At 33.6% G+C, this 27,786-nt stretch overlaps 1 protein-coding gene across 4 annotated transcripts in view; it reads left to right on the plus strand.

Annotated features, from left to right (window-relative positions):
- LOC111415884 (discoidin domain-containing receptor 2-like) overlaps nt 1-27,786 on the plus strand; it is a 177,954-nt gene that overhangs the window by 17,695 nt on the left and 132,473 nt on the right. For 2 of the 4 annotated variants that reach the window (XM_071199827.1, XM_071199835.1), the window contains exon 1: nt 8,554-8,743. The exons of the other annotated variants lie outside the window; for them this stretch is intronic. The gene's annotated coding sequence lies outside the window, so the exon portion shown is untranslated. Of the gene's footprint in view, nt 1-8,553; nt 8,744-27,786 lie in introns of those variants that run through there. 4 annotated transcript variants of the gene reach the window in all.

Below are 27,786 nucleotides of genomic sequence, written 5' to 3' on the forward strand. Positions count from 1 at the left end.
GTAATTTGCATCAACCAATAGTATTTCAATAACTGCAAGTAACTGTAAGTATTCTACACTATTGCAAATGATGCGATAATAAAATACTTACAGTTAAAGAAAATTGGAGCCATAATACAGAGGAGCTTGCTTCCCTTTCATTACACCAACACAATATAGAATATTCCATTCATTCTGGAACCCTTATGCTATAATTTCTCGCCCCTTTCATTTAAAGGCATCTACAGCGACATCTTTTTAGGTAAAGCAGACATCTCAACAACAAATCGAAGAAAGGTCAACATATTACAACAATACAAGAACATGAAAGAGTAGTATAAACACAACATTTTCCTAAAGCTGTTATATCTTTCACAATGTGTGAATCTCAGTGTACTACGCCTGTATTGAGCGAGTGATAAACATTCTGAAGTCAATACAGTTCAACAGGTAAGAAAAAGATGAGATCGGAATATTTTGGGATCAGATTGCCATCCAGCTTCGGGTATTAGCCTCCCCCCATACTAGATTTATGGTGTAAACTATAATTAATAACATTGTTTATGCCAGAAATGGCCGGAGATAATCCTGTTCTTCAATGTCAATAATGACAACTGACCGCAACAATGTCATTATCTACAAACAAGTATCTACTACATCTACTGCTTTTTCTGAACACCATTTCAGAGAGTCACATTTAACATACACTGTTATGAATAAGGAATAAAAGATATTCTTGTTACTAATATTACTGGTAGACGTTTACTAGTTTGTGTAGCCTGTCTATATTTTGTATCTTGTTTAGTAGTTATGGGATCTATCATGTAAATCGTCAAAATCTGAACTCGTCATTCCAAAAAAATGCAGCCTCTGTATCCACCATCACATCTATATTCTACACTTCTGCTCTAAAGCTTTGTATAATCTAAAACCTTGTAGCGGTTTATTTTTCATATTTTCTTTTGTAATGTCGTTTGGTTAGTACTTTGTCGTTTTGGCGATTTGTTATGCATCGATATGCGTTTCCTCTTTCTCTTTGGTATCAAGCAGCGATAGTGTTAACTTGTAAGAAAAAATTAATTGTTTGAGTGTAACCGCGTGGTTGAAATTTTTATGTAGAAGATATCATGTTGAATTGTTGCATTGTTGAAGAATCATGTGTACGGATTCGTTCTAATATTATTTCAATACAGTAGTGATCAAATTAGTGTTGACGGTTGCGGATTTTTTCGATTTTTATTGGTTTCGTTCGACCATCACGTTTTATGTCTTAAGATAATTATAGGTTTAGTGTCTTTTCTGTTGTTATTCACGTTTTTTTATGTTCAGGCTATTCATTTACTGTTAATACGTCGAATGCTATTATATTCAATTAATTTAGATATATCATTGACAATTCATAATCATCAATTTATCATCAAGTTGTATTTGCTTGATTTTGTTGCTTTGTTTTGTTGGATCTCTTCAACTTTGTTTCGAACTTAGCTTGTTGGACAAGTTGATAAGTATCGGTAAGTTCATTCCTTATGGTAATGCAGTAGCTAGACCCTGGTCTTATCAACTAGTTGTTTAGTAAAAATTGCCACAACCTATTTTTGAATTTAATGCCCTTTCTGATATTAAGATCAACAACAATAATTGCAGCAGCAGCCGGTAATAAAAGTTAGTCTTCTTGCCTAATGAGCACCACACAATAATTTTCTCAATAAAGCCAGTCAGCTTTGCCGATCACCATTGCCAATTTTACAAGTCTAGAGCAATCAAGCAATTAGTTATCATACATATCAACCTGTAGGAGTTAATATCAATTACTTTAACCAGTAATCTAGTTATCATGTTATTTTTAATTAAATTATTTAATTTTTTGAAATTAAAATCTGGATATGGAGTACAAACATACCGCAAAACTTTGTTTGTTTAATTACCAATTTTCTATATGAGATGTAATCGGTTTTTAAAACATTCAAGTAAAGTGTTACATGAAAATATAACGTAATCCTAGTTAATATTGCAACAAATCTCACAAACTCTCTTCATATACATATTAATCGCGTAAATTTACATTTTCAACCAGTAGCTAGTGCTGTAGGTGTATAATTTACGTCCGGCAACCGGCGAAAAGTGTCCGTTAAATGAATACGCCCGTAAAATATTTATGGCTCTCTGGCCATATTGGTAACTGGCGTAAATTTTAAAAAACTTTCCCACAAAAATGGAACGCGTTCTATCGATTTTTGTCGTTTTCGATGGACGTGATGTTCGTCGAAAAAAAATACAAAATAAATAGGTACAAAGAGTAACAACGGAAGCTTGTTTCGATGTTGGAGTTATCAAAATGTTACGGGGGTGGGTAGGATGGTAAGCTAATGATTTCGAGTTGAAATTGAGCCAATTGCGCTGGCATTTTTTTTGGTTTTTTTTATTGAAAACAATCGTCCCAATGGTGACAACGAGCCGGTCCAATTTGCCCTTTACGGAAAAATTGTTAATATAGGTTCGTCGTGTCGTTAAAGGAACTTTTTAACAGAACCCTTCCAACTGATAAAATACATAAATCACCCGCAATCTGCACGTCAAAGCTCGTATGCGATGTCACGCTATGTTTTTTTTCTTAAGAGACGCTATAAAAGTGCATTAAGCGAAACGCGAATTGTACAGGGAAAAGTTCTTAACGGAAATAACTGCTGAATCAGATGTCTGGAATTGCTAATTGTGGTCTAGACGGTGTATATTAATTTTTTAATCTTTTTGTTGCAATACGTTTTGAGGTAGCATGAGAAAAAACGGAATACTGAAAAATCTCGGAGCACGTAAAACATTTTCCCAGACCAATAACGAAAGTAATATTACATCGTTTTTGCCTCTCAATCAAAAATAACGAATTGAGATGTATCGCACGGACAATTTCGCCGTAATCTAGAACTGATAAGCCCCAAGAGAGGACAAATGGCGTAATAACGTAAAATAATAACGGCGAAAGCTGAGGCAGAAGTGGCTCGGTCTCTCAGACGACCCTCCACTGGATATGATATTAGAGCAACTCTTGTGGAAACGTGCTCTACGACCAGAACTACGAAAATCCAACCAGATACCGTATGTCTTTTACAAACTAAATCTGCAAATTACGAAATGTTAACGTCCCACTTCTTTCGACGTAAAATACACAAGCTCAAAATGTAATTAATATTGTTTACTATATGTAATTGAATCTAAATCTAATAATACTCAATAGTGACCAATTTATCTACGTTGATAAACAATGCCCCAATAATATTACCAATTCAGAGGATTAATATAGGGTTACATAAACGTAACGATAAAGTTTCTTCCTTTAAGACATAAATGATTATCATTAACTATTATCAATTAATTACCTATTATTAAATTAAAATTACTAAAATTAACTATATATAATAAATAAATAAATTACCTATATATTTAATTAACTACCTATTATCAACAATTAGTAATTTTTTTAAATTTATACCTATTGGTAAATAATACCCTAATATAATTGCTAATTCAGTGGATTAAGATAGGTCTGTGCGGTAATGTCAGCGCAAGGCTAAGGGTTCATCCACTAACATAATCATCAATAAATCAAACAACGGGCAATCCATTACTAAATAATTATCATTAACTATTACCAATTACCCAGAGTAAATTACTTAGATCAGTGGGTGAGTCGATATCGATCCCAACATAACACATGTGATGTTACCCGATATATTTATTTATTGGGTCAAAGTAATTTGGCCTACACCAATGTAATTCTTCAACCGTGGTTGGGACATTTTTTAGGGTGAGCGAAACACGGTCGTTTTTATAAGCAGTCATTCGTAATAAATCAAATCTGTGTCACTTTTTGAAATTTACACGGAAACGCAATCTACCCGAAAAAATTTTTTTTGGAAGAATTGCCCCAGAAATCGTAATCCAAAAAAAAAAACTTATACACAATATAAAATCAAACACCAAACCTTTAACATCATTTAGATCATTTACAAAACACCCTGTATATTTTTATAGCCCAATAAAATGAAAATTTTTATTACCCCTAATAAAAAGAGTGAGCGAATAAAACGAACGTAAATGATTTTATAGCTAAATCTGCTTCGAGGTGACGCCGCGATGATTATCAATTAATAACCCGACCCAGATTTAAAGAAATTCCAAAAGAAACCCTATCTTTTCCTTCTCATTTCTAGCCCTCAAAGTGGATACGCACAAACTCTTTGTTTCCCGGGGGTTGCTTTGAAGCGAACCAAAGACAATGTAGCCGCATTCTTCGAACAGTCAAAGCGTCCCGGTATACTCCTTAGAAGGTCATAACGAGCCAGTACAATGCGGTCGGCGTTTCGACATTGCAAGAATTTCTTGTCGGTGTTTGAAGCCGAGTGGAGCCTGTTCATTGACGTTATAAGTATAAGCGAACATCGCTAGAAAACAATACGCGAAATGGCTACTACAGATCTCTTTTATCACGCCGACACAGCTATTTTAATACAAAAGTTCTTATTTAGGACAAAATCGTTGTATGTACTGTTAAATATAGAGAAACAATTTCAGAGGCGTAAGTATTGTTTTTGTCAGAAATGACTCGTTTTACAAATAAAACTAGAAACTATCGAGTATAGAAGTTCTGTTATTAAATATGTTAATAAAGAATAACATTTTAATAATTTAATACTGATTAATAACAATTTTTAGACTAAAGGATATGAATAAGAATGAAGAGAACTGATATGGTGATTGAATCTACAATGGACTCAAAAGACCAATTTTCCTAAAATTTATATTAAATAGTTTGTTTAAATAGTACTACTACAAATTTAATTAATTCGATATAAAATCCTAAGAACACAAATGATAACATATTCAGTGGTATAGTGGTAAATATATTGTATGGTTATCATAATCTACGTAAAACTGGGTCTACATGTGATCTTCTGAGAAATCAGCTAAATCAACGAATGGTGATGTCCAAGTTGCAAAAGTTCTTTAGGAGAATGAAATATAGTCAATAAGTAACACTAATCCGACTAAATGAGGCCCATTTTCTATTAATGGTAGTGTCGATACTCACTGTCGAACATGGGCCATAAAGAATTCACATCTAGTCGTTCCGTCTTCACGATAGTTCGGCGATATTTTCTAGATCATTCCAGGAGGCCGTATAGTCAACTGTTACTGATGATTGAAGTTATCTAATGTTAGCATAGATTGAAGGTTTTTTCTTGGAGATTTCTTTTATGATTTTTTGTAAATAAAACATCTTTTATTAATCTCTGAGTCTTTTTACACGTAATTTTAACATCATTACTTGTGTGGTTTTAATACTTCATCGGGTTCGACACCAATATCTTCCTTCATATTATATGGTAGTTTCGTGATGCATTTGTATTAAAGTCCACATATTTCATATTTGATTTTGAACGACTATTTTCTGAATTTTGTTGTCAGAATTTATCATCTCTGCTGTTGAAGTTGCTCACATTCTTGTAAGCAACATTTCCCATCACGCCGGGATTTTCCCTACTCATTTGCATAGTTTATTAGTTATACACCGATTAATTTGTTATCGTTGTGTGTGCATTGCTTAACTGCTTTCCAAAGGATTTTAATGTTATAACTGCTTTTTATACAATGGTACAACTCTCTTTATGGCAATCTGCGATTTTTGTTTTATTAGTCTATTTTTTGTGAAATGTCATAGATTAATGTATTGTTTTATGTCGTCTAGGTCTGTAGGTGAATGGAATACATAAATACCAGATATTACTGTCGTCAAATGATCTAATCTTTTTTCCTTCACAAAACCATGATCTAAGTAAGATTTAGCTCTAATTATTATGTTAATTAACGAATATATATTTCATGATCGTGGTATATACCATCTACGAATATGTTACAGGTTTCAACGGTTTCTGATAAACAATCATATGAAAATTCTCTCGTTTACACACCATTTAGAGAACTTCTAGTGTATATTACAATTCTATGATTTTGGTTTCTGCTTACAGATGTCATAACGCATTGTATCCTTGGGAAAATCAATCAAAGTCTCAAAGTTTCAAGTCTCATCTCATTATTGCCGAATGTACTAAATTTCATTCCTTTTATCTAGATAACATATCCTGAATTTTTGTTATGAGAATCACAGTCAAAAAGTTATCGTCTTACTAACTTTACTGTAGTGCTACGGTTTACATGACAAGGCATATGTAAACCAACAACGTAGATCATAATTATAATCCATTTTACCAGTTGTTTAATTTGTGAAAAGGTAATTAAATTTAATTTTCTCAGTATTGTACTTTTGAAATTGGTTTTATTAATTAATTAAGTCTTACTAGTTTCGGCCCATGGCCATCCTCAGAGACTAATTGTACAAGAGTTCACAAAAAGGTCATATCGCAAAGTATTAAGTTCATAAATGTAATTATTCAAATAAATTTCTTTTAAGTTTAAGACGAAATAACAAGTTCTTCAATTTTAACACATTAATATTTTTAATAAGAATCTATATTATTTGTGCATAAGAGTTTTGGTTGAAAATAGTGTTAGATTTTGTAAAATATTAATTAAATTTATTGTCATTAATTAAATCTACTTGCAAAACTAAAGCGATTCTCATAACGGTGTTCCTGCAGGAAATAGCCCCTTGAGTTGATTGGGTTGGGTTCTTCCTGCGGATATGGACGGTCTTGTTCCAAATCCCGTGATTCCTGATATGCAGATGTTGAACCACTCAATGTCCAATAACCGAAATCACTGTTCGAATTACCGATTAATCCAAGATTAATACGAATATTGTAGGATAACATCAATCGTGTAATCTTACTGACTGCACTACATAAATAAAATTACTTACTTATGATTGCATGATGATTACATGTATCCCCATATTAAAGGATACAATTTCTTTCATTGAAAAGAAATCTTTTTTATTGTCGCTTACATTTATTATTTTTTCTATACAACATTGTAAAATACGATTCAAACATTCTGTTCTAGTTCATCTACTTTAAAAAATTCAGTTAGTTATTATTTAAAAAGTCTATTAATCCTGTTTTTTAATAAACGCTTCGAAAATATTTTAAAATTTGAATAAACTAACTTGACTGATATTTGAGATTTTTACTGATAAATAAAATTGCATTCGGAAAATTAAAATCAACGATGTGGAAAATAACAAACAAGTAACCATATAAACGTGAAAATTAAATCTAGTCATGTGGAAAATAGTACCTGTTACACTTTTTTTCTAAACTTTTTAACATTAGTTATTAAAAGATTTGCTAATAAGAGCACGAGAGCGTGAGATAAACTATATAATTCAGGTTTTATATTTGTAGTGCTAATGGTTTTGTAACTTACTGACATTTGCATAAAGCTGTTCTGAGCTACGCGTGTAGCACGAGGTTGAAAATTAAAATATAATTTTTACACGCCCCTGTTCGTCAGGTCGGGTGAACGAAGACTGAAAGCGACCGCAGCAAAGAGAGGAAAATAGGGGTTAAAACGAAACGTGTTCGTTTTAGTATCCTGCAACTTTATATAGGAAACAAGAGCGCAGTTTTATCCAATTGCGCAAATTCTAAAATCGGCTTAAGATGGGCGCCCGACGGCGCGGTAAATGAGCTTTTAGTTAGCGGCGGGAGCTTTGAGCTTTGGTTTCGCCGAAATAATTTCAACGTCTGACATCGTCGGAGAGTGGCATTAGGCAAACGCGAACTTGGCCACTAATTCACTTCGACCGAACGATACGGCTAAGTTATTGCCGGTCGAAGTTTCTACAACAAATTTTAAACTCTTGCCCGACAAGTTTCTCACTTCCCAACCGTCGATTTCCACTTATCCATAATTCCAAGTTCCCTGTTTCAATCCTTAGGGACCATCTCCCTATCTTCTCACACAATTTTTCTTTTTATTTAACAACTTAAATTTCTCACCAATAGTTTTTAATTAAAAATAGTTATTGGCTCCTGTTATATTGTAGCTTCATTATATTTACAGTACCACGAACACTTTCAACTTTGTAGTTGCTCAATGTACTATTACTACAACTCATATGAGTTCGCTTCCAAGAAGACACGCAACGATGGGGAAACTATTTTATGTTGGTGTAGAATTTCTGAGAACACTTAAGATGAATATTTAACTACTACAAGATATTCAAGAAGTCGAGATCACTAGCATTATATGTTAGTTAGTTAAAAATTCTAGATATAGTTAAGAAGTCTTTGTTGTACTTCTAAATGGGATTTCTTATTGTTGGGAATTTGAAAAAGCCATCTTCCTACTTTAGAAATTAATTCCGTGTCCATCACTTTTTTTTAATTTTTAAGAATTTCTAAAACTTATAATTATAAAATGAAAACCATTTCAAAAGTAATCTGAAACTTCATAAAGGCAAAAGCGCAACAGCGTGCATCCAAGTAGGCGTCACGGTCCAACGATTTAGGCGTCGCGGCGCGAAACTCGGCGTCGCGACGCAAGTTTTCCACGACCGCCTGTTTAAAATCGATGTGTAGAAGAGACGGCGCTCAGTTACCGACGACCGCTCGTTGGTATCGCGCGCGTTTAAGCTCCGAGGAAAAGCTCCCGTCGAAAGCTCCGTTAAAAAACCACCTTCGTTGGCGAAGTGTTGCCTTCGATAAATTTATTTATTTAAATAATTCGGTTTTTAATTATTGACTTTGAAGAGTGTTCTTTTGAAAATTGTTCACGTCCCAAAGACAAGACCCGGTTCGGATCGAAGGTAAGAATTAGATCGGTCGCTTTCGCTAATCCATGAGGAACTAATAAATTCCGGCTCTAAAAAGCTTTCTGACCGTAAATTTAAAAATGTAATGAGATAAGCTCTCTGCTCGATCTCGAGGGCTCTTCTTCCTACCCTGGCGAGCTTTTCAGCTCAGGAAATGAGGAGCCTGCGTTCTCTAATGGTATGGAGACTTCATTAATAAAACATGGTTCCTTTAATTTACAGCTAGATAAGTGTTAATTTAAACGAAAAGTCGCTTTGATAACAATTAATATTCTCGATCTTATCGCATTTTTCATAATCAATTTTTTAATTCTCTATTTTATTGCCCTAACGAAACCCATCTAACCAAACTATAAATTTTAAATAACCTCATTACGTCCAGCATATTTCTCAACACTCAAAATTAATAATTCATCCATTCAACCTACCCTGCTTATAATATGGTTCGTTTACCCACGTCTCATCGTTATTTGACATATAAATAATTACTAAAGGCACGGCGAGACGTCGAGTTCTATACAATTCAATCGAATCCGGTATGTATAGTAACATATCCAAATCATTCACTTTATTGGAACGACACGATCATAGCGTTCGATCTGTGTGCAATGTACGCGAATATAAATGTGAAATATAGCGTATGCGTTCTAGTTGAACAGGATCCGCGTTATTATTGCGGCATAAAATATACCTCTCAGGTAATTTATGTTTTCACGTGAAACGGAATATCTTCCAAAAATGCCAAATTTGTTTCTATAAATTATCACTGCAACATGAATTTTATTTATTTATAAATAAAACGTCAATTTACGAGGAGATCGCGCATATCAAACCCTTTCAATGTACTGCAAACCGAACAAAGCAAAATATTTTAATGGAAATTCCTAAACAAACGGCGTATACACGAGTATTTATATTAATTAAATCCGAATTATCAGTACGATAAGCGAGAACGTAATCCGAGCTGCAGTTTGTGTGTGTGGACGATGAGGAGTCTAAACTAAACTAGGGTATTGTCTAATGCCGGATAAGCATATCTGGTAATTAGGAAAGTTTCAGGGCGAAACGCGATTTCTTTGTGGTCCCAATTAGACGAATTGTTCTGTTCCAGACTTACTGTGTTTACTTCGGGATTACATTAAAGACTTACTAGCTTTGTTTGAAATTAGGGTTGTCTTTTGTAAAGATGGACAATTCAGATTTCATTACGATGTTTGTTCTAATTGAGTACATCTCATTTCGTATTCAAAAATAAAGCTTCTTTCTTAAAAAAGAAACATCAAAAATTTAAATAGTAATTAAATATGTATGAATTTGGAAATCTCTTCACTCTGATTATTTCTTGATATATCTGAAAGGAATGAATAGAAAACACTGCTACACCGATAATGCAACAAGAGTGTATTCTGGAATGGAACAATTACGATTCCTCAATTTATAGCACACCGTGGTTATAGAATGGATATTCTATAGAAACTGCTCTTAATGATATTATTTTACGAGAAGATCAACAGGGATGCTAATGAAATTTATTTTGTTCATTATTTTTAAAGCTGACCTCGACCGATTTGATTCAAAATTGCTATGAAAAAACATCCAAGCAATCCAAAACTTGTTACATAAAATTACTTTTAAATTGTAAAACAAATTTTGAATATTAAAAGTAATTTAATAAGAGACTTTACTGTTGCTAAATATTAAAATGAAATAAGGTGTCCAATTTTTAACATTACGAGATGTCGCAATTTTTAATGAAGAATAATAATAATTGTATAAGAAGCTAGCAAGAACTGATTTGATAGCATTGAGTATATATGCCATGATAAAGTCGATCAAGTGTGTTAAATCGTCTTCACTTTATAAGACTAATTATGAATTATTGAGCGCAAAATAAGTTTAACAGTTGATGAGGCTGTAGGTTTCGTGTTAGTCTGAGCGATTTAACTTGCAAGCTTTTTGCAATGTTTTTATCCAGCTCGTAATTACAGGTAAATCCTCCCGGGATCCCAAGGCCAGATTGGTACTATTAAAGCTGGTTTTATTTTACGCGCCTTGTTCAGAAAACGCCTTGCACCGTATCGACAAATTCGCTCTGGCTTTACAGGTGCTGATGCAGTTTTAAAAAAACCTATTAAGTGAAAATCCTCTAATTGATCGTATAATCTTCCAAGTACCTACCAATGAAACGATTAAAAAGTACTAGGTCGAAAGTCGATGTGGCTTTCATGTAACTGATGGAAATATAATTATGTGTTAAAGAAGGGAAAGTGAATACCCACCTTTCAAGCATTTAACTTTTCACATATCACAATGGACGTTATTGTTGTGAGTTTTACTATGATTAAAGCATTCCTCAATACGCATCTTACAATTAGTATCTAGTTGCAGGGTATCTACCATGGTGTAGCAGCACTCTTTCCATACTCTGTCCTCTTCGAATACGCTCTATAAAAAGTCTTTATAGGCAAATCACCAAATCAAGTGATACTCCAATGCTTCATGATAGCCAATTCAAGAATTTACATAGTTTCATATTTTCATAGTGCCGAGTATGTCTCTACTAACACATAAATATTAAATTCGATGTGCTGAGTCTCGACATAGATATTTTCCTCTAGAGTTGTTAGTGAAGAAGGATCTTCAAAAGCAATCTATCCTGATCTGACTATACGTGCATATCAGAGTCAATGATGGTTTATATAGATTTTTATTCGTGGTTTATTACCAAGTAATTAAAACAACGACTAAATGCAGCATATTTACAGGTCTAAAGTAAGTTTTTTTATTAATACTTCAAAATTTAAGAACAGCTGATATCTTGTGTAGGTAATAAATAATCTGTATTAACCTTAGTATCTTATTTATAAAGTACAAAATCATAATTAATTAAGTAATACAGCGTGTTCCAGACAAGTGGTAATTAGAACTTTTGTTTTATACTCTTACGCCATTAATATTCCATTTGTAGGAGTAATATCTTGAACTGTCGATCTAAAATATATCCAAGATTGTTGTCACATTCAGTCTACCGGAAGTATACCACCACGTTGTTATTTTCAATGGAATGATATAATGTTAGAATTGTCATAATAGTTAGTATGGAATGCACTTAATTCCGTTACATCTCAAAAACTTCAACATATAGGTACAGGTATGTATAACGTAAAGTTGTAAGGAGTTTCTGCGATAAGCTAATCGATATTGAATATGACAAAACGATAATTACATTTTTGAGTAATCTGCATTAGAGCATATTATAGAGCATTCACAGCACAACGTATTTACATCGGAGGAACATTCACAACTATCTTTATACACATGATATGTAGAATGTGCTTCAAGCTCCAAAATAAGGGACTTCCCTGAACGGTAAATAAATAAAAACCCTCACAGAAACGCATAATGCACTAGTTCACACCATTGGAGGTCCAAGCTGTTCACACTGTACGGCGTTCAATGTAAATAATTTACTCACCGAGGTTGCCATTACCGAATATTCACACGATCGCAAGTGAACTGTATATCCTTCTAAATTTCCGCATTTACTTACTAAGAAAAAATGTAATTAAGATAAGTATTTAACTAAAAACCTTATCGGTTACTCCAAGTATAAAAGGCAGAAATTGACTCTTATCTATATTATTTTGAAAACTTTCCTAAAATTATTTGAAGATGATTTTTATACTGCTTTGTATATCTCTCTCTAATTTGGCATCTTGAACACAGCACCTTTGTGAATTTGTGGAATCTGTAGAATGTGCTGGATTATTAAAGGTAGATGACTTTTTGGATAAAATACACTACACTTCGTTAATCATTCAGTTCGGCTAATATTTATACGTTTAGAAAATATTATTTTAAATAACAAAGGTGCGTAACAAGTTAGCTTAGTAACAGTTTGGATACTTTACTCCTCTTTTAAATTCGTTATTTTTATGGTAACGTATCTGAAATCCGCACTTTAACTGTAAATATTGTTTTTAGGTATTATTAAATCATATCGGTAAACTTTTAGCGTAATACATTTATGACGTTTAAATCCACTTTAGTTGCATTTAGGCTTACTTAAATCCCCCACGATTTTATTTTCTTTTCCTACTTTCGTTGCATGACATTCGTATTCCGGTTGTAATTTAATTTTTCGCGTGATTATTTATGTATTAACGTGTGAACTGCCCTTATATTTCATTTAAACTTAGTTCAATTGTGTAAAATTGTGTTTTGTTGTGTTTTTTTTCTTTTTCGCTTTTGGCTAATTATGTGTGCGTTAATTACTTACTATTCTGTATATCTGGTGGTATCATTGTAATATAGTTTAGACTGGGTCGATTGGAAGATATCGTCTTTGGCGATAAATCGTTCCGTTTGTCAGAATTGAATTTATGATTTGTTTTCCACTGTCATTGTTATAATCGTCTTTGCTTTTTTTTTTGTTACACTACCGCCGCTAATATAGGATAATTATAATAATGTACAATTTTCCTTTGTTCTTTTATGGCAATAAAGTTTTGTTTATTATTATTATTAAAATGTGTTAATCTGACAGTGAAATTGCCAAAATTAAACAGTTAGATATATAATAGTGTATTGTGTTATTTTCTGTGTAATCCAATTTTCTTTGCTTCTCTTTCATGTTGATTAGTGGAAAAGTTCTGATATCTAAATTAAATCTTCATCCTGTAATCCTGGTTTAGCAAGAAAATCGACTTATTGATTAAGCAGTGAAACAAGATAATACAATATCTATTATTAACAGATGCTGAAAAATGCTGAAAAAGTAATTGCAGATCATGGCGTATATATCATTTATCACATGGTGTTTATAAAAAAAAAATGTTATAAAAGAATCGTAGGTAGATATTCGGATTAAAATGTTAAATGAAACTACACCAGAAGAAAGAAGAAAAATAGGAAAGAAAATTGACTGAATAACCATTAAAAATAGTTTCAAGCTGACTTCAAGTTTGGTAGAAATATAGTATATAAGAATGTTGAACAATTTTATGAAAGTTTTACGTTTATGAAGACAGCGGGGAAGAATGAATAACATGTGGAATATGCGACCTAAACTTCGCAATGTGCTGGAGAAAACACACAGTTAAAATTTAAACATCTAGGGCTCCGTGATGATGATATGAAAACTTGCTCCAGTAAACATAACACGCTGCAATAACGAATGGCATGGAAAACTTTGAGCAATTTCTGACAGACATAAAAAGTCTAGCGAAATCTTCTAACTTTGACAGCTTAGAAGAAAATGTCTTCAAAATCCATAATAAAGTATTAAAACATTTTTGTTACGCCAAATTACATAACCAAAATGTTAATCTTACGGATAAAATCTTAATTATGAAAAGGTGTCGAGTATTTATTAATTTATTTAGCGTATAGCATACATAAGACATTAGTGGGTAAAAGTTACAAACAGCGAATATACTTCAAAATCTATAACCAAAATCTAAGATACATATATCTTAGCGCAAGATCTTAGCAAGATCTGCGGGTTTATCATCAAAGAAGTCGCAGCGTTAAGATAAGATGTAATAGAGCACAATGTGTTTGATAGATTGTTTTAAAGCTCCGCAGTCACACTGAAACGATGGCAAATCTTCACAGACACAATGTCCAGTACGTACTCTGTTGAGGCTCTTCGTAGGTGACGGAGAAGTCCAAATCCGAGTAATTAAGAAGAGACAAATTATTAATCACATTTTCTGCAGTATTCAATGGAAAATTTAGAATTAATTGCATTGTTGAATTATAACGATTTCGAGTTTCACTCGATTATGACATCGAAATGGCAAAACACTATGTTAATAGCTGAGGTCAGAATGTGACAATCAATCTGCCAAATTTAACACTCACCGGCTAAATAACATCTACAATATCTAGATACATAACTGTTTATAATAAACTACAATATGTATGTACAACCACATAAAAAGGAAATTAATTCAAACTAAAACCAGCGGCATAAATTTACATTTATAATCCTACCAATATGGTGCAATAGAAGGTTAACACTATCATAAATTCTCTGTATGAAGAACGAATAAACAATATAAGTGTTCTAACTCCTCAAAACTTGTATCAACGAAACAACGTGACGCAAATTTTCGTTGCAATTAAGTTGGGGAAAGCTTTTTAAACCACTCCTATTATTAATAAATAATAAATTAGATATTGGAAATAATCTACACTACATATATGATGTTCAACTAAATTTATGTATATAAAACATTACTCACCGATACAAGAGAAACCAATCACATAAATGCATTGTATGTTAATGGAAACCGGAAAATACAATTAGTATTTAACGGCTTTTACGTGAATACATTCGAATCTTATTTAAAAATAGGAAATACAACGTATTTCATCATTTCATTAACGAAGAAAATTCAGAAATTGTTCCCTTAGTAGACATGGCATGGTATTTTGACATTAAAAAGTAATATTTACCAGGAATATTTTATTCTAAAGTCATCAAAGTTCCATTAATAGTGTGGTATACGAACTTTACAAATACGCTATAAAACCATAATAAATCTATTATTCATTTAAATGAGTTGTTCATAAAATCCTTATGTAAATATATTGTTACGAATTACGTTTGTCTTTCCGTTTTATTTTCTTTTAGTTTAATTAGAATTGTTGAAGAGTCTGAAAAGACAAGTTGTTGAAAAAGGAAAATAAAAGTTAATTGAAAACTACGATTACACTTTTGTGTAATCTGCAATTTGTGGTTTAACTTCTTTGTTCTTATTTTAAGCTCGCGGTCGATTCGTATCAACCGCAGTTAGAATAACGATCGTTAATCAACCGTTGTCCTTTATCCGTTCGTATAAATTACCTGTGCAGTCGGAGTTATTTTCGTTCTTGCCCTTAACGTACGGTCCAATTTATTTCCGTCTGAAAACAGAGAACCCGTTCAACGGTTGGACTGCGTCGGGGATAAATATTGTAGTAATCGGTGTGGGAACCAATTCCTTCGTACTTTCCTGAGAACGGCCGTTTTCTACACCGAGAATAGATAATGAACCTTAATTATTGCGTGACTCTTAAGTCTACGTCCGAATTAATTTCGGGTACAACTCAGATCAATAAATTGATCGTTCCTTGTACAAGAAAATGTTTTAGGGTGTAGATATCAAATTAGTAAAACCAATTAACATCCCGAAATAGAGTAAAATGATGCATGTTGTCGGAAGTGAATAGTTGTCAATTAGCATCCCCATTTCTACCATAAATGTTTAGTTATTGCGTGACTGTAGAATCGCCCTGAAGCTCAAGCTCACACAATGCGATCTAATTCGTTGGAACCGTGGAGGATGTCGGTGTCGGGTGCTCTCTCCTGGTCGATATGTGTTTACGGACGGAGTCCAGACTTTATTGATAATGGAGACCAATTACCGGTCCCGTAATTAGAACCCCATGAGCACAGTTCCGCGCGATATTTCTATAAAGTTTTCAAACGCAATTAAGACCGCCAGCATCCCGAATCAGGCCCCATAATTGCTATCCATTAATCTGAGGCGGTAGCTCGGCTGCGTTTCTCAGGTGCAATTAAGAATTCGCAAAGTTTTTACAGGACGGCACCCGCCCAGGTAATTTTGCAGCCTGCTACGGAAATTTCTTAGTGTTTCCGACCCAGTTCTTTTACCAAACCAGGATGTCCTTCGTTAAACCACTTTTGAAAACAAGAAGAAATAATCGACCATTCTTGTTAGTTACAGATCTATAAATCTACAAGTGGATTTTGGATTTTTACATTAACTCTAGAAAAATAAACATTATAATTTTGATGTTATCTATTTTGGCGGAGGTGCCGAGTGTGATATTAAAAATTAATTATTACGTTTAAATCTTTATAAAATTTATAAGAAACATAAATTTCATTCATCGTTGACATAATTGTCAAGAGATAAGATTCCAAGATTCATTAGTAGAGAACAGTTGTCAGAACTGCAGGGGTAAAATAGTTTCTTTCATGCATCTATAGTTCGCAATTAAATTTCGCGCGCCTGACTCACAATAGAATGTCAAGTTAATTTCAGTTGGCTTTAATTTTAGGACGTCCGTGCCTCTTTCTGCAAACGCGGCGGGCGGGTATAAAATTTAATTACCGCTCATCTATTGCCGTAAAAGGCCCGTGATTAATTTTGCATAAATTAAAAGCGCGGTTTTCGCTCGTTGTTTGCGCGCGGTTTCGGTCGTTGTTACCAAGCGGCCATCGTCCGTTTTATTAAAAATCACGACGATGCGCCCCAAAACGGTACCAGGATTTTAAAAATGATGTAATCCGGAACGCTAGTCGGCATTTAATAATAGATGTGCGTGTGGAATCAAAGGGCACACCGTTTTCGGATCAACTGATCGAAAAAAACTTTCATATGTGCTCACCCGGATACCACAAAATTGCATATTTGATAATGTCGGATTAGTTTTGGAAGGTATATCCCCCTTCGAATACTTCGACAAACACTTTTTTCATCTGTAAAAAATCTACGTTATCACCATCGTTATTTCCACGAAGTAGTTAAAAAAGTTTTGTGAAAAATCACCGCTACTTCCATAGTTTTCATACATTAAACTGATATGAGCTAACGGAAAATTGTACACGCAATGAAGTAATCAAGTGAGGATAATTTACTTTTACAATTGATATCAAGAATAATGATAATATTGATTATACTGTTCAACACGATTTTTATTGCTACGTTTTTTTATAGTTGCGGTTAGATCTTTTTATCTAAAGTTATGGACAATTGTAGATTCGGAAAATTTGATTTCGTCACGTAAAGAATGTTACAATAAATATATCATCAGAGGTCGTGATATACACTTTTCCCAGTTTGTCCTTGCTGACGTTGTAGTTGCTAGTATTTTTGTTGGTAAAGGAAGAAATTGTTTTCTATAGAGAGCACCTTCTATAGAACTCGCTTTGTGCTGTATCGTAATATTTCTTTTTACGCACCAAATCAAAACTCCTAAATAGAAATGCCTTTCTATAATTTCCTGTTATATATTAAGCCACCATTACGTAGCTCCATTATAAATTTAGCTACGTCAAGTAGGAATTATAATTACTATAAAATAAAATTACACTGTTTATTTTGTAGAAGGTGTTGAATATATATATATATATATATATATATATATATATATATATATATATATATGTTAGTGACATTAAAAACGAATAAATCAACTAAATATTTATCTAATTTAACCTTCCCACCACAACATCGATTTATAAGTAGGAAATATTTGGGGGGTAATAAACAGTCATCTTTTTCCCTTCCAAATAGTAAATTAAAGAACGATGTTTAAACGTCTGTCACATCGTCGCCATCAGTTAGATCTTTTAGCGAATTATAGATTAAAAGTGTGGCAAAATACTAAATAGTCATTCAAACAATCATTACTCTAATTTTGAAACTAAAACTAAACAAATTAAGCCTAATTTAGTATTTATTTTTGAACTATTCAGATATTTAAAAAAATTACTGTTCCTGAAAAAGTAGAAGTGCCGCGGGAGAACCGCTGTTATATTACTTTTTGGGGAAATAATCCTGGTGAAAACGTGTCATTGACTTCTATTGCACACCATTGGAAAGAATACTGCGTTTGCGTATGCTATAAAATCTTGATTATATGAAAAGTCACAAAGCTATTTTGTGTGTATATGTGTTAAGTATTTGATAACATTGAAATATTGACTGGATATAACTCGGAACTAATTCAGTTAGATATCAAAACACACTGAAGATGCCAGGTGAGAGCCGATTCAGAGATTTTTTGAATAAAGGTCGGCTGAGAAATGGGATTTTAAAGAACATGATGAAATTAGCCAAAAAAAGCTTAAAACGAAAATAACTCGTAAACAAAAAACGCTTGGTACCAATAACTTTTATAAAAGTCAACCTTTTTTTACGTATAATTAAAAGGTGCAATAAAAACTATACTATTCCATTTAAAATAACGAAGTTATAGTCAACTTCCAGTAGACCAAAAGTGGTGGCCATCTTGAAAATATTTTAGATCGAAAGTTCCGAATGAACAACACATGCTACCAAAATTTCAAATCTCTACGAATGTGGAACTTGAAAAAGTTTTAACGAACCAGTTACGTGAGACACCTGTATACGAAAAGACACATGGATAAGCATTACTTCAATAATTTTTATCAAGTTGTTATCAAACGAAGCGATATAACTGAGCTAACATAAAATCTAAAGAAACTGAACATTTTGGCAAGGCACCAAATCAATAAAAAAAGTGTTGTACACCCATATCCAAAGTTTCGTAGTACTGCTTATAGATCTATCAAGGTCAACACTCATAACTGTACATACCTATAATGAATACGCACATAGAGCTCAATTCATAATTCGGTCACATTTCGGTTTGGCCAAATTAAACAACATTGTGAGCGATCATGATGCAGAAATTTGTGATCCAGAAATCAAAGTGTTGCAGTAATAATACATCTTTTTGCGAAGGCTTGTTCCACCATCTCTGCTTTGCCAGCACATCTTGTGATGCACACAACCACCTTTGTATCTTTTTAGAGATCATACTATGCGACAGCCTTTTAGATGTTACTCTGCAATCTCTGGAAATACTTAATTCCTATTCCTTTGCATTCGTGGAACGTGTTAGTTCCATCTTGCCATCTCTCGCATTCCTCCAGAATTTCCTTGCTCCTTCGTTGATCCCATAGTGTTTTCAGGAATTGAACTCAAAATTATTACTTTGGTCTCGGTAAATAATCACTTGTTTCTTCAGACGGTCGCTCTTAGTGCTCCCCCTATTTTGGCTGACTAATTGATCTGTTTTCTCACATTGTTCTTGAGTTTTTCATAACACAATAGCTTACGCTCAAATAAGCGTAGTTTGTCACTTGCTCTATCATATTGCCGTTAACTTTCGGTTTACATCTACGTGGTTCCCTTGCTATTATAACAGTTTTTGTGTTGGTAACATTTATAACAGTAGCTATTATAGTCCATCCTATGTGTCTGCATTCAATATAGATTTTTAGTACGTTTCTTCCCATTTTGTATTCGTGTTTTACTTTACGCACTTGTTCTATGATCCCGTCTCCATTAAGATGTTGAAGAGCAGTGGGATGATTCTATGTCACACTCCCATTCAAAGGTATTTCTTCTGCTCCAAGTATCTTTGCTTTAGTTATGGTGATATTTTCTATATTAAGTTGTTTGAATGTTTATATTATGTGTGGGTGTACTTCCCAGGTACTAGTATACAGGTTGTACACAAGGTTTTTGTGTTCCAAGTTTGCCGTCTGTTAAAATTGTAAAAGTTTACACTTTTTCCACTATTTTTTAATGCTTTCGTACTATAAAACATTGTAACAATGGTGGAAAAACTATTGGCTTTCATAATTTGGACATAAAACATCACAAAGGAAAAGTACAAACATAGAAATGGAAAATGCGCTTGTTTAGATATGTATTTATTTTGCTATTACATACGTGTAATTTCTTACATGAATATCCATGGCAATAAATTACCAGTACTGGACCATGTAATTATTTTTTACTGTGTGGGTCCGAGGATGTTCCTTCTTTAAAAAAGGAATAGTGATACAGTTTATCCAACTCTTTGGTGTTTGCACATCTTCCAGAATATCATTTCACAGCGTCATGAGTCTACTTCAGAAGCTCATTGGGGATATTGACCTTGTGACTTCCCGTTTTTTTATCATTTCTTCTACAGCTACACTTCTTGCGAATTGCTTCATTTCCTTAGCATCTGCTCTCACGAGTCTTTCCTTCGACGGAGGTTCCATCACCTTTTCTTTCTGTGCACAGACCTTCAATGTGGCTAATTCAATTTTTGCTGCTCTGAACATTTTCCAGATTTATTATTGGGTTTTCCATTGGTCATTTTCCATTTTTTACTAAACTCCTTCCAATGTTCTGCCCTATATGTTCTCTCTTTATCTTCCTTCTTCTCTAGTAATTAGTGCAATAATAACAATAATTCTAAATTTATAGATTTAATGCAGATAATGAAAAGTAATTGTATTCAAGGCGCAAACAATATTTGATTTGGATAATAAGAATAATTGATTCATCACGTTGAAATCGTTTCGTCAATTTTATACCATTGTCCGTATTGCCAGCACTTTTAAGTGCGTTTAAACACGTCATTTATGAGCAAGAGTTTTCGATCACTATCAGTCATGATTCCATAAGTATCATAGCACAACTACTGTGCTAGTAAATATAGATGACGTACTCTACACGCCGCTATATAATCAGAAACTGACCGTTCTTGTACTTTTTTACCCTTTCAACCCTGAAACACAACCCATCAAAAAACATTTGTTTTTAGTACTCTGGAGCACGGCTCTCAAAAACGGCATTTCTGTGGATAAAGTAAAAGTGTTCTGTTGGATTTCAGTGTTTCTTTGACTTCTTCTATCTGGATATTATTATTTATATCTAACGTATATTGCCTCTTCGATAGAGAATAGTTGATTATTTATCCCAATCTTCCAAATCTTTCTTTGAACTCCATACTCACAGCTCACAGTCCACATCGCTAGTAAATTTATTCCAAGATTCTCTCTTTATAACTTTTATTCTGGAGTATACTTCGTTTCTTATACGAGTATAAACAACCAGTGTTTCGGTTGTGGGTGTGCTTTTGTAGCATAACTAGCTTTTCTTTTTTAAATCCAGATTAAAAAAAAAAAGTGTTTGGAGTTTTTTGTGATACGTTGATGTCAACTTTCCTCTAACTGAATCGAGACCTAGATTTAACATAATTTACAATCCTTGCTGCTAAAGAAATAATTACCCATTCTTTCTTTATCTCAATATTGTGTGGATTCCTTCCGTCACAAACAGTTAAATTTTGATGATTTTTTAACAAATTGTTTATTGGTGGATATTATAATAAGGGACAATAAACATCGTTTTACCCAATAATTTAAAAACACTTTTTTTAAGTAGTTCCACAAAAGGACATGTTTGCTATAAAACTACCTTTTATTACCTAGTAGTATGAAAAGAAGCTTTATTAGCCATCAAAAACAATCGTAAAAGAAAAATATAAGAGTTCAAAAAACACCGTCGTGACCGCCGAGCAAAATCATTATTTTCAACAGTATTTCAGTACTGTTTCAGTTGTTTCTTCAACTGCATTTTAATTCAGTTACAAAAAAACTGTTAGAATTCTTTTCGTAAAAATTTTAGCTCAATTTTAAATTTAAAACTCCCTTCATTAACCTGTTGTTTATAAATACCAAAAAAAAATTACTTTTTAGGGGATTTTTTTATTGCATCCCTGCAGATAAAATCCTATGGAGTTTATTCCCGTGGTACCTATTTGAAATGAAAAATTATTGTCCCTCAACAACACAATGTCATCGAAAGCTCAATGGAAGTCGCATTGTTTACAACGGTACCGGGAAGCTTTTGAGTCTTTGAAACGCATCTGCGCGATTGGCACCCACCCGTACAAAGCTCACGTCACCGTAAATTCTCAACACAATTTGTACTCCGGCGATTGTCAAATAGTTTTTCCAAGTACCCGATACGAAAAGCAGAACGGATACCACTCCAATATTTGCGGTATTCCGATGAAACTCGCAACCCTGTATTTGATCTCGTGAATAGATATTATTCTTCATCGCGGTCTATTTCGTTTCTGAGTATTTGATGGTTCTGTCTCTCTGTGTAATCGAACGAGCACCATTACGGTCGCTTTGATTTTACCGAGGAATAAAAAAGAACGATTTTTATACGTGTTTTATATAGTTCGTAACCACATTCGGATCCCATCTAGTTACGAGATCGATTTTTACTTTTTGATTGGTTTAAGCACGCTATAAATCAATTTCATACAAAAAAAGACGAGAAGCAAAGAACATTTTTATGAATAGGTTATCTAAAAAATATACCATCGTAAAATTATCACCGTATTTTCCCAACAAATATGCGGATGTAAATTTCCGAGCGAAAGCTTTATACATGTATTGGATCTTCCCAAACTCCTCCCAATCAAATCAACAACATTTCGAATTCAGGAAAACAAACAAATACGAAGTTAGCGTAGCTTGGACGGGCCTCGGTCGATTCTATTTGCCCCTTCGATACTTATTTGAAGTACAAACGTCCGGGAGACGTATTGATGAGCTACGACCCCGATTTCTCCTTGTCGGCGGTGGTCCAACATTGCAAAAATAAAAGTTTTGTTTTAAAGTTTAAATATTAATGAGGCGGAAACAAACGGGCGGCATTCCGGACTTGCGCCGACTCCGGTTGTAATGTCATTTAAAACTTTCTGGGTGTGTTGCGAAAATTTATGCCGACTAGCTCGGGACACGGCATACCTCAGAAATACGTGTGCGAAGATACATGAGGGTACATTTCCCTAAAATAATGTCCGAATATCTCACGAGTAAAAAAGGAACCCCTCTAAAGCAAACTTTTCCCAAATTTAATTCTACTTTTTACCATAACATTCTCTTCTATTTTCTTAATCAGATTATGCCCGGCGCATCCACCAAAAATTTTCAATTCTATTACAACCGCAAACGTGTCAGTTACATTCGTACACTTACGTAATTATTGCTCAAATATTTATATTTTATCTCTTATTTTACTGCCATAACCATATCAACGAGATGACGTGCCATTCAACCGTCATACGATCTCGAGTCGCCTAAAATGCCATGGGTTCGACGGTTCTCAGATGAACTCACACAATCATAGTGAGTGAGTTTTTATGGAATGATAAAATTGAATAGCTCGAATTTTCCCGGGACAGGTAGAACTCACTCGATACAGTTCATTTATCAACTGTGCCCGTGCAAGAATAGCGCCATATCTCGGGTTATGATCCTCTACGTCCTTTTGGACAGCTTTAGGGTGTGCTTGCAATTGATACTCGTCTATTGTAGTCATCATTTTATGAATTGTATCATGAAAAAATCTACTTTAATCAATTTTTTAAGATATGAAGGTTTGAAGTCTGTAGGTCAGGATTTTCCTTAGATATTTCCAATTCCCGATTCATAAACGTGCATTGTCAAGTCGGGTCACGACTCGGCGACATAACGTTTCGCCGTCCGTCGAGCACTTGTTGAGTTTAGATCCCTTTTTTGCCAATGAGGGTTACGGCTACCCTCGCTTATCTGTTTATTTATCTCCTCGTCGACCCTTTATTACAACCGTACGCACGTTTCCCCATTTACCGCGGACCTCGTTTTGAGAGATACGCGAGAAAATTTTCATTATAACACGTCGCGGGCCGCGGGATATCGTTTGCCTTTATGCTAACAACAGTCGTAACGTTGGCTCGCTTTTGTACCATATCAGAAGTAGATTATTTCTACCCTAAGCAAATATTATGAAATCATTAGCTAAAGCCCTTTTCATGTATTCGATTATTATTATCATTCGTTTATCTAATTTATAAAATAATTGAACTTCTTTTAGTGTTAACGAAAAATAGTTATTAAATTTATATGAATAAAGCGTGATATTTACGAAAAAAAAAGCTAAAGTGTAAAATACTACTTGAAGGTTAAACAAAGAGGTGGAATTCGAGGTTCAGACGATTTAAAATTACGGCAGTTAGCGAAGCGAAGAAGGGAGTTTGCCTCGACGTTGTCGGCATCGCCTCCCTTTTCGACAGTAGTTCCGGCCCGAAGCCGGCGGTAATGCATATTTTGCAGAGATAACGGGTCCAAAACATGGAAAAAGGATTCCATTTGGGACGGGTGTTTGAGGCGGCGCCGCCGACATAATTTACTTTCAATTACGACTCCTGGGGCAATATCCGCGACGGAAACGCGTCTAGATTCATAATTCCGGAACGTTCGCCAGGAATTGGAACCAGAAACTGTATAATCACGCAACGGGCATGATTATAAGGCCAATAACGGCACCCCTCAGGCGATTGATATCGAGGAGTTACCAAAATTGATTGGAATAGTTCACACGACATGAATAGCTCCTATATATCTTACTACATGTATTGAGTAAGTTTAATACGGTTGTGTTGTAGTTTGAAGACAATTCAGTTGTGTTATAAACTAATGCCTCAATCATATGTATGGTAGATAATTCACAGGGCAACACTGATTCTGCGGCATCGGGTTTATTAGTCAATTCATATTATATAGTTAACACCTGCCACCACGCCGCAGCAATAGAAGACAATGCTAACACAATTAGAAGATAACCAATTAGTATATATGTCTCTTTTATATTCCTTTGTATTAAGTCTTTGTTTTAATGTTATAAAATAATGAGCTTCATTTTTGACATGGAATAAAAATCATTTTGAAAAAATTCCAAACGTTTTTGAAAGTGATAAATATGGAAACTACTTTTAGCTCTTGCCAAAAACTATATTCGACTGCCTTATACAAAATACAGCGAACAATTGACTCACTTCAGGTAAATTTTATCGTAAGTAAACCGGAGAGTTATACAAAAAGTAATTCTTAGTCACTCCCGAACAAAGAGCGCCCGAAATATACTGGAAACAAAATTTTAAAAAGAGGAGAATATTTTTAAAACGTTTATTTTATTATTATCAAATGATTTCAAATAAACAAAGTGATAATCACCGCAAATAATGCAATTTGATACTCACATTATCTCCTAATTTTTGGTAATTTTGGAGCATTTTGTCTACTACTTCGAAATATTCTTTACCTTTATGCTTCCCCAAAAAATTGTTGACAACTGATACAAACCTTGTCCATCCTTCCAATTCAACGTAAGCCATGTGAGAAGTCATCGTTATTTATAAGAGTACGGATTTGTGGCCCATGAAAAATTCCTCCTTTTAACTTTTCTATACTGAAACCAGGAAATAAATGACAAATATATTTGAAGCAATCGCCATTCCTATCTAAAGCTTTAACAAACTGTTTTATTAACCCAAGTTTTATATGTAGTGGCGGAAGAATGTTTTTTTCTTGACTGATCAACTGTTCATAAACGATCTTAGCGTTTCCTGCAGTCATGTTCATTCTATGTGGCTAGTCATTGCTGCTCTAATGTTCACTTTACGTACGACTGTCCCACAGTTAAAGAAAACATTTTTAAATCTACACGCACTGACCACTGATGATGATGAAATGAAGTTTTTCTAAAACAAGTTTAATATTCTTCCTTAACAGTTGTTGAATGAGCTATCGAAATTGAAGCTAATTTATTTCCGTTGTGCAGTAACACACATTCCAAACTTTTTTTTGAGCTATCTATGAAAAGTTGCTAATTTTTTAGTTGATATACTCTTTTTGGTTCTTAAGATATGGAAGAATGTCGCGCTCTCTAGTTCGATAACATGCTAGTGATACGCCAGGCTGAGGGTAATGTTTTTCTTTTAATCTTGTCGCAAGAAGCTCAGCTGATTTCTTAGATAAATTTAAATCTCGAATCATGTCGTTTAGCTCGCCCCGAAATAAACCTTGAAAGTGTACAGGGTGGTTCAAATTCGATGTCCGAATAGGCTAACTCGGAAACTATAAGAGTTAGACAAAAAGTAGCTTACATGTCATGATCTCGTTTTTCGAGAAACTGCTAATGCCGAAAACCTCATAGCGCTATCGTCTTTTGTTTTTCCCCTAGAGGCCAAAATGGAAAATATCGTAAAACCAGCAAGTGCAATTATCTTCGTTATTATTATAGGTGGAGTATTATAACTAAGACATTATATGGACACTTTTTTATAGAGAATTGGATGACGTAGTCAAAAAAATTTTTTCGGTTTTAGATTTTGAGATATTATCACAATTTTCTTTTTTTTAAATGGAAACAACCACTGATTATTCGCTTATTAAATTCGTTATTTTTTTCTGATTACAAAAATATAGGGTTCGACCGGTCTATTTCTTATTGTTTTAGAATAAAGCCAAAAATAAACATTTTTTATAAAATTTCCATCTAGTATCATCGGCGAAATTAAATTTACAGTTTCCTGTAAATTACGGGGCGGTAGGTAAAATCTAAAAAGTTAACAATTAAATAAGAAGATAACTTCTAGTATTTAAAAACAAATAATTGTTTATTACACCAACTGTTAATACGGAAATATTTAATGACTTGCATTGCTTCACACTATTTTATTAGCAACTTGATAAATTATTAAGTGGCTGATTTTAGAAATTGTAGGTTTACTACATACCTACATTTCTTAATACTTTATGAATAACTTTTAAAAATTTTCACATCTATAAGATTGACATTATTTAATATATTATTTGTTTTTGTTAGATCAAATAGTATTTATAAATATTTTATTAACGCAAAAAAATAGTAATTTAACAACAAATACTAATAATTTTATTTTCCAAACATTATTAAAACAATGCTACAAAAAATGCTCAAATTGACCTCCTCTTTTTGCGATGCAAATTTCACAACGCTTTCTAACACTGTTTATTGCGTTAAATATACTTATATTTGGAATAGAATTGAGACAATGCTCAAAATTTATCTTTAATTCTCTTATATTTCCATTATCCATTAAATATAACTGGTTTTTGATGTAGCCCCAGAGAAAAAAAATCCAGTGGCGTCAAATCCGGTGATCTTGGTGGCCACCGATGGTTTCCGCTGGAACCAATCCAGTTGTCTTCAAAATTAATATTTAAAAAATCAGTTATACGCCTAGCAGTATGCGCAGGAGCGCCATCATGTTGAAAATATAGTTTTTCCGCATCACGTAAAGGTAAACCATCAACATATCTTTCAATGTGGTTTGTTAATATGTTTAAATACCGTTCCGCATTTAAATTTTCTTGGTATATTTGATATGCCAAAACTTCATTATTTAGCAATGCTACCCATACGTTAAAACCAAAGCGACCTTGAGTACGCCTTTCAATGGTATTTTGGGGATTAACGTTCGACCATATATGTTGGTTATTTCTGTTAAATATCCCCGCACTGCTAATGTGTGCTTCATCGGTCCAGATAATTGCTCTACTGAAAACTGGGTTTTCATTAACCTGATCTACGTACCAACGGCAAAATTCA

This window comes from Onthophagus taurus, chromosome 1 (assembly GCF_036711975.1).
Source record: "Onthophagus taurus isolate NC chromosome 1, IU_Otau_3.0, whole genome shotgun sequence".
Lineage (NCBI taxonomy): Eukaryota > Metazoa > Arthropoda > Insecta > Coleoptera > Scarabaeidae > Onthophagus > Onthophagus taurus.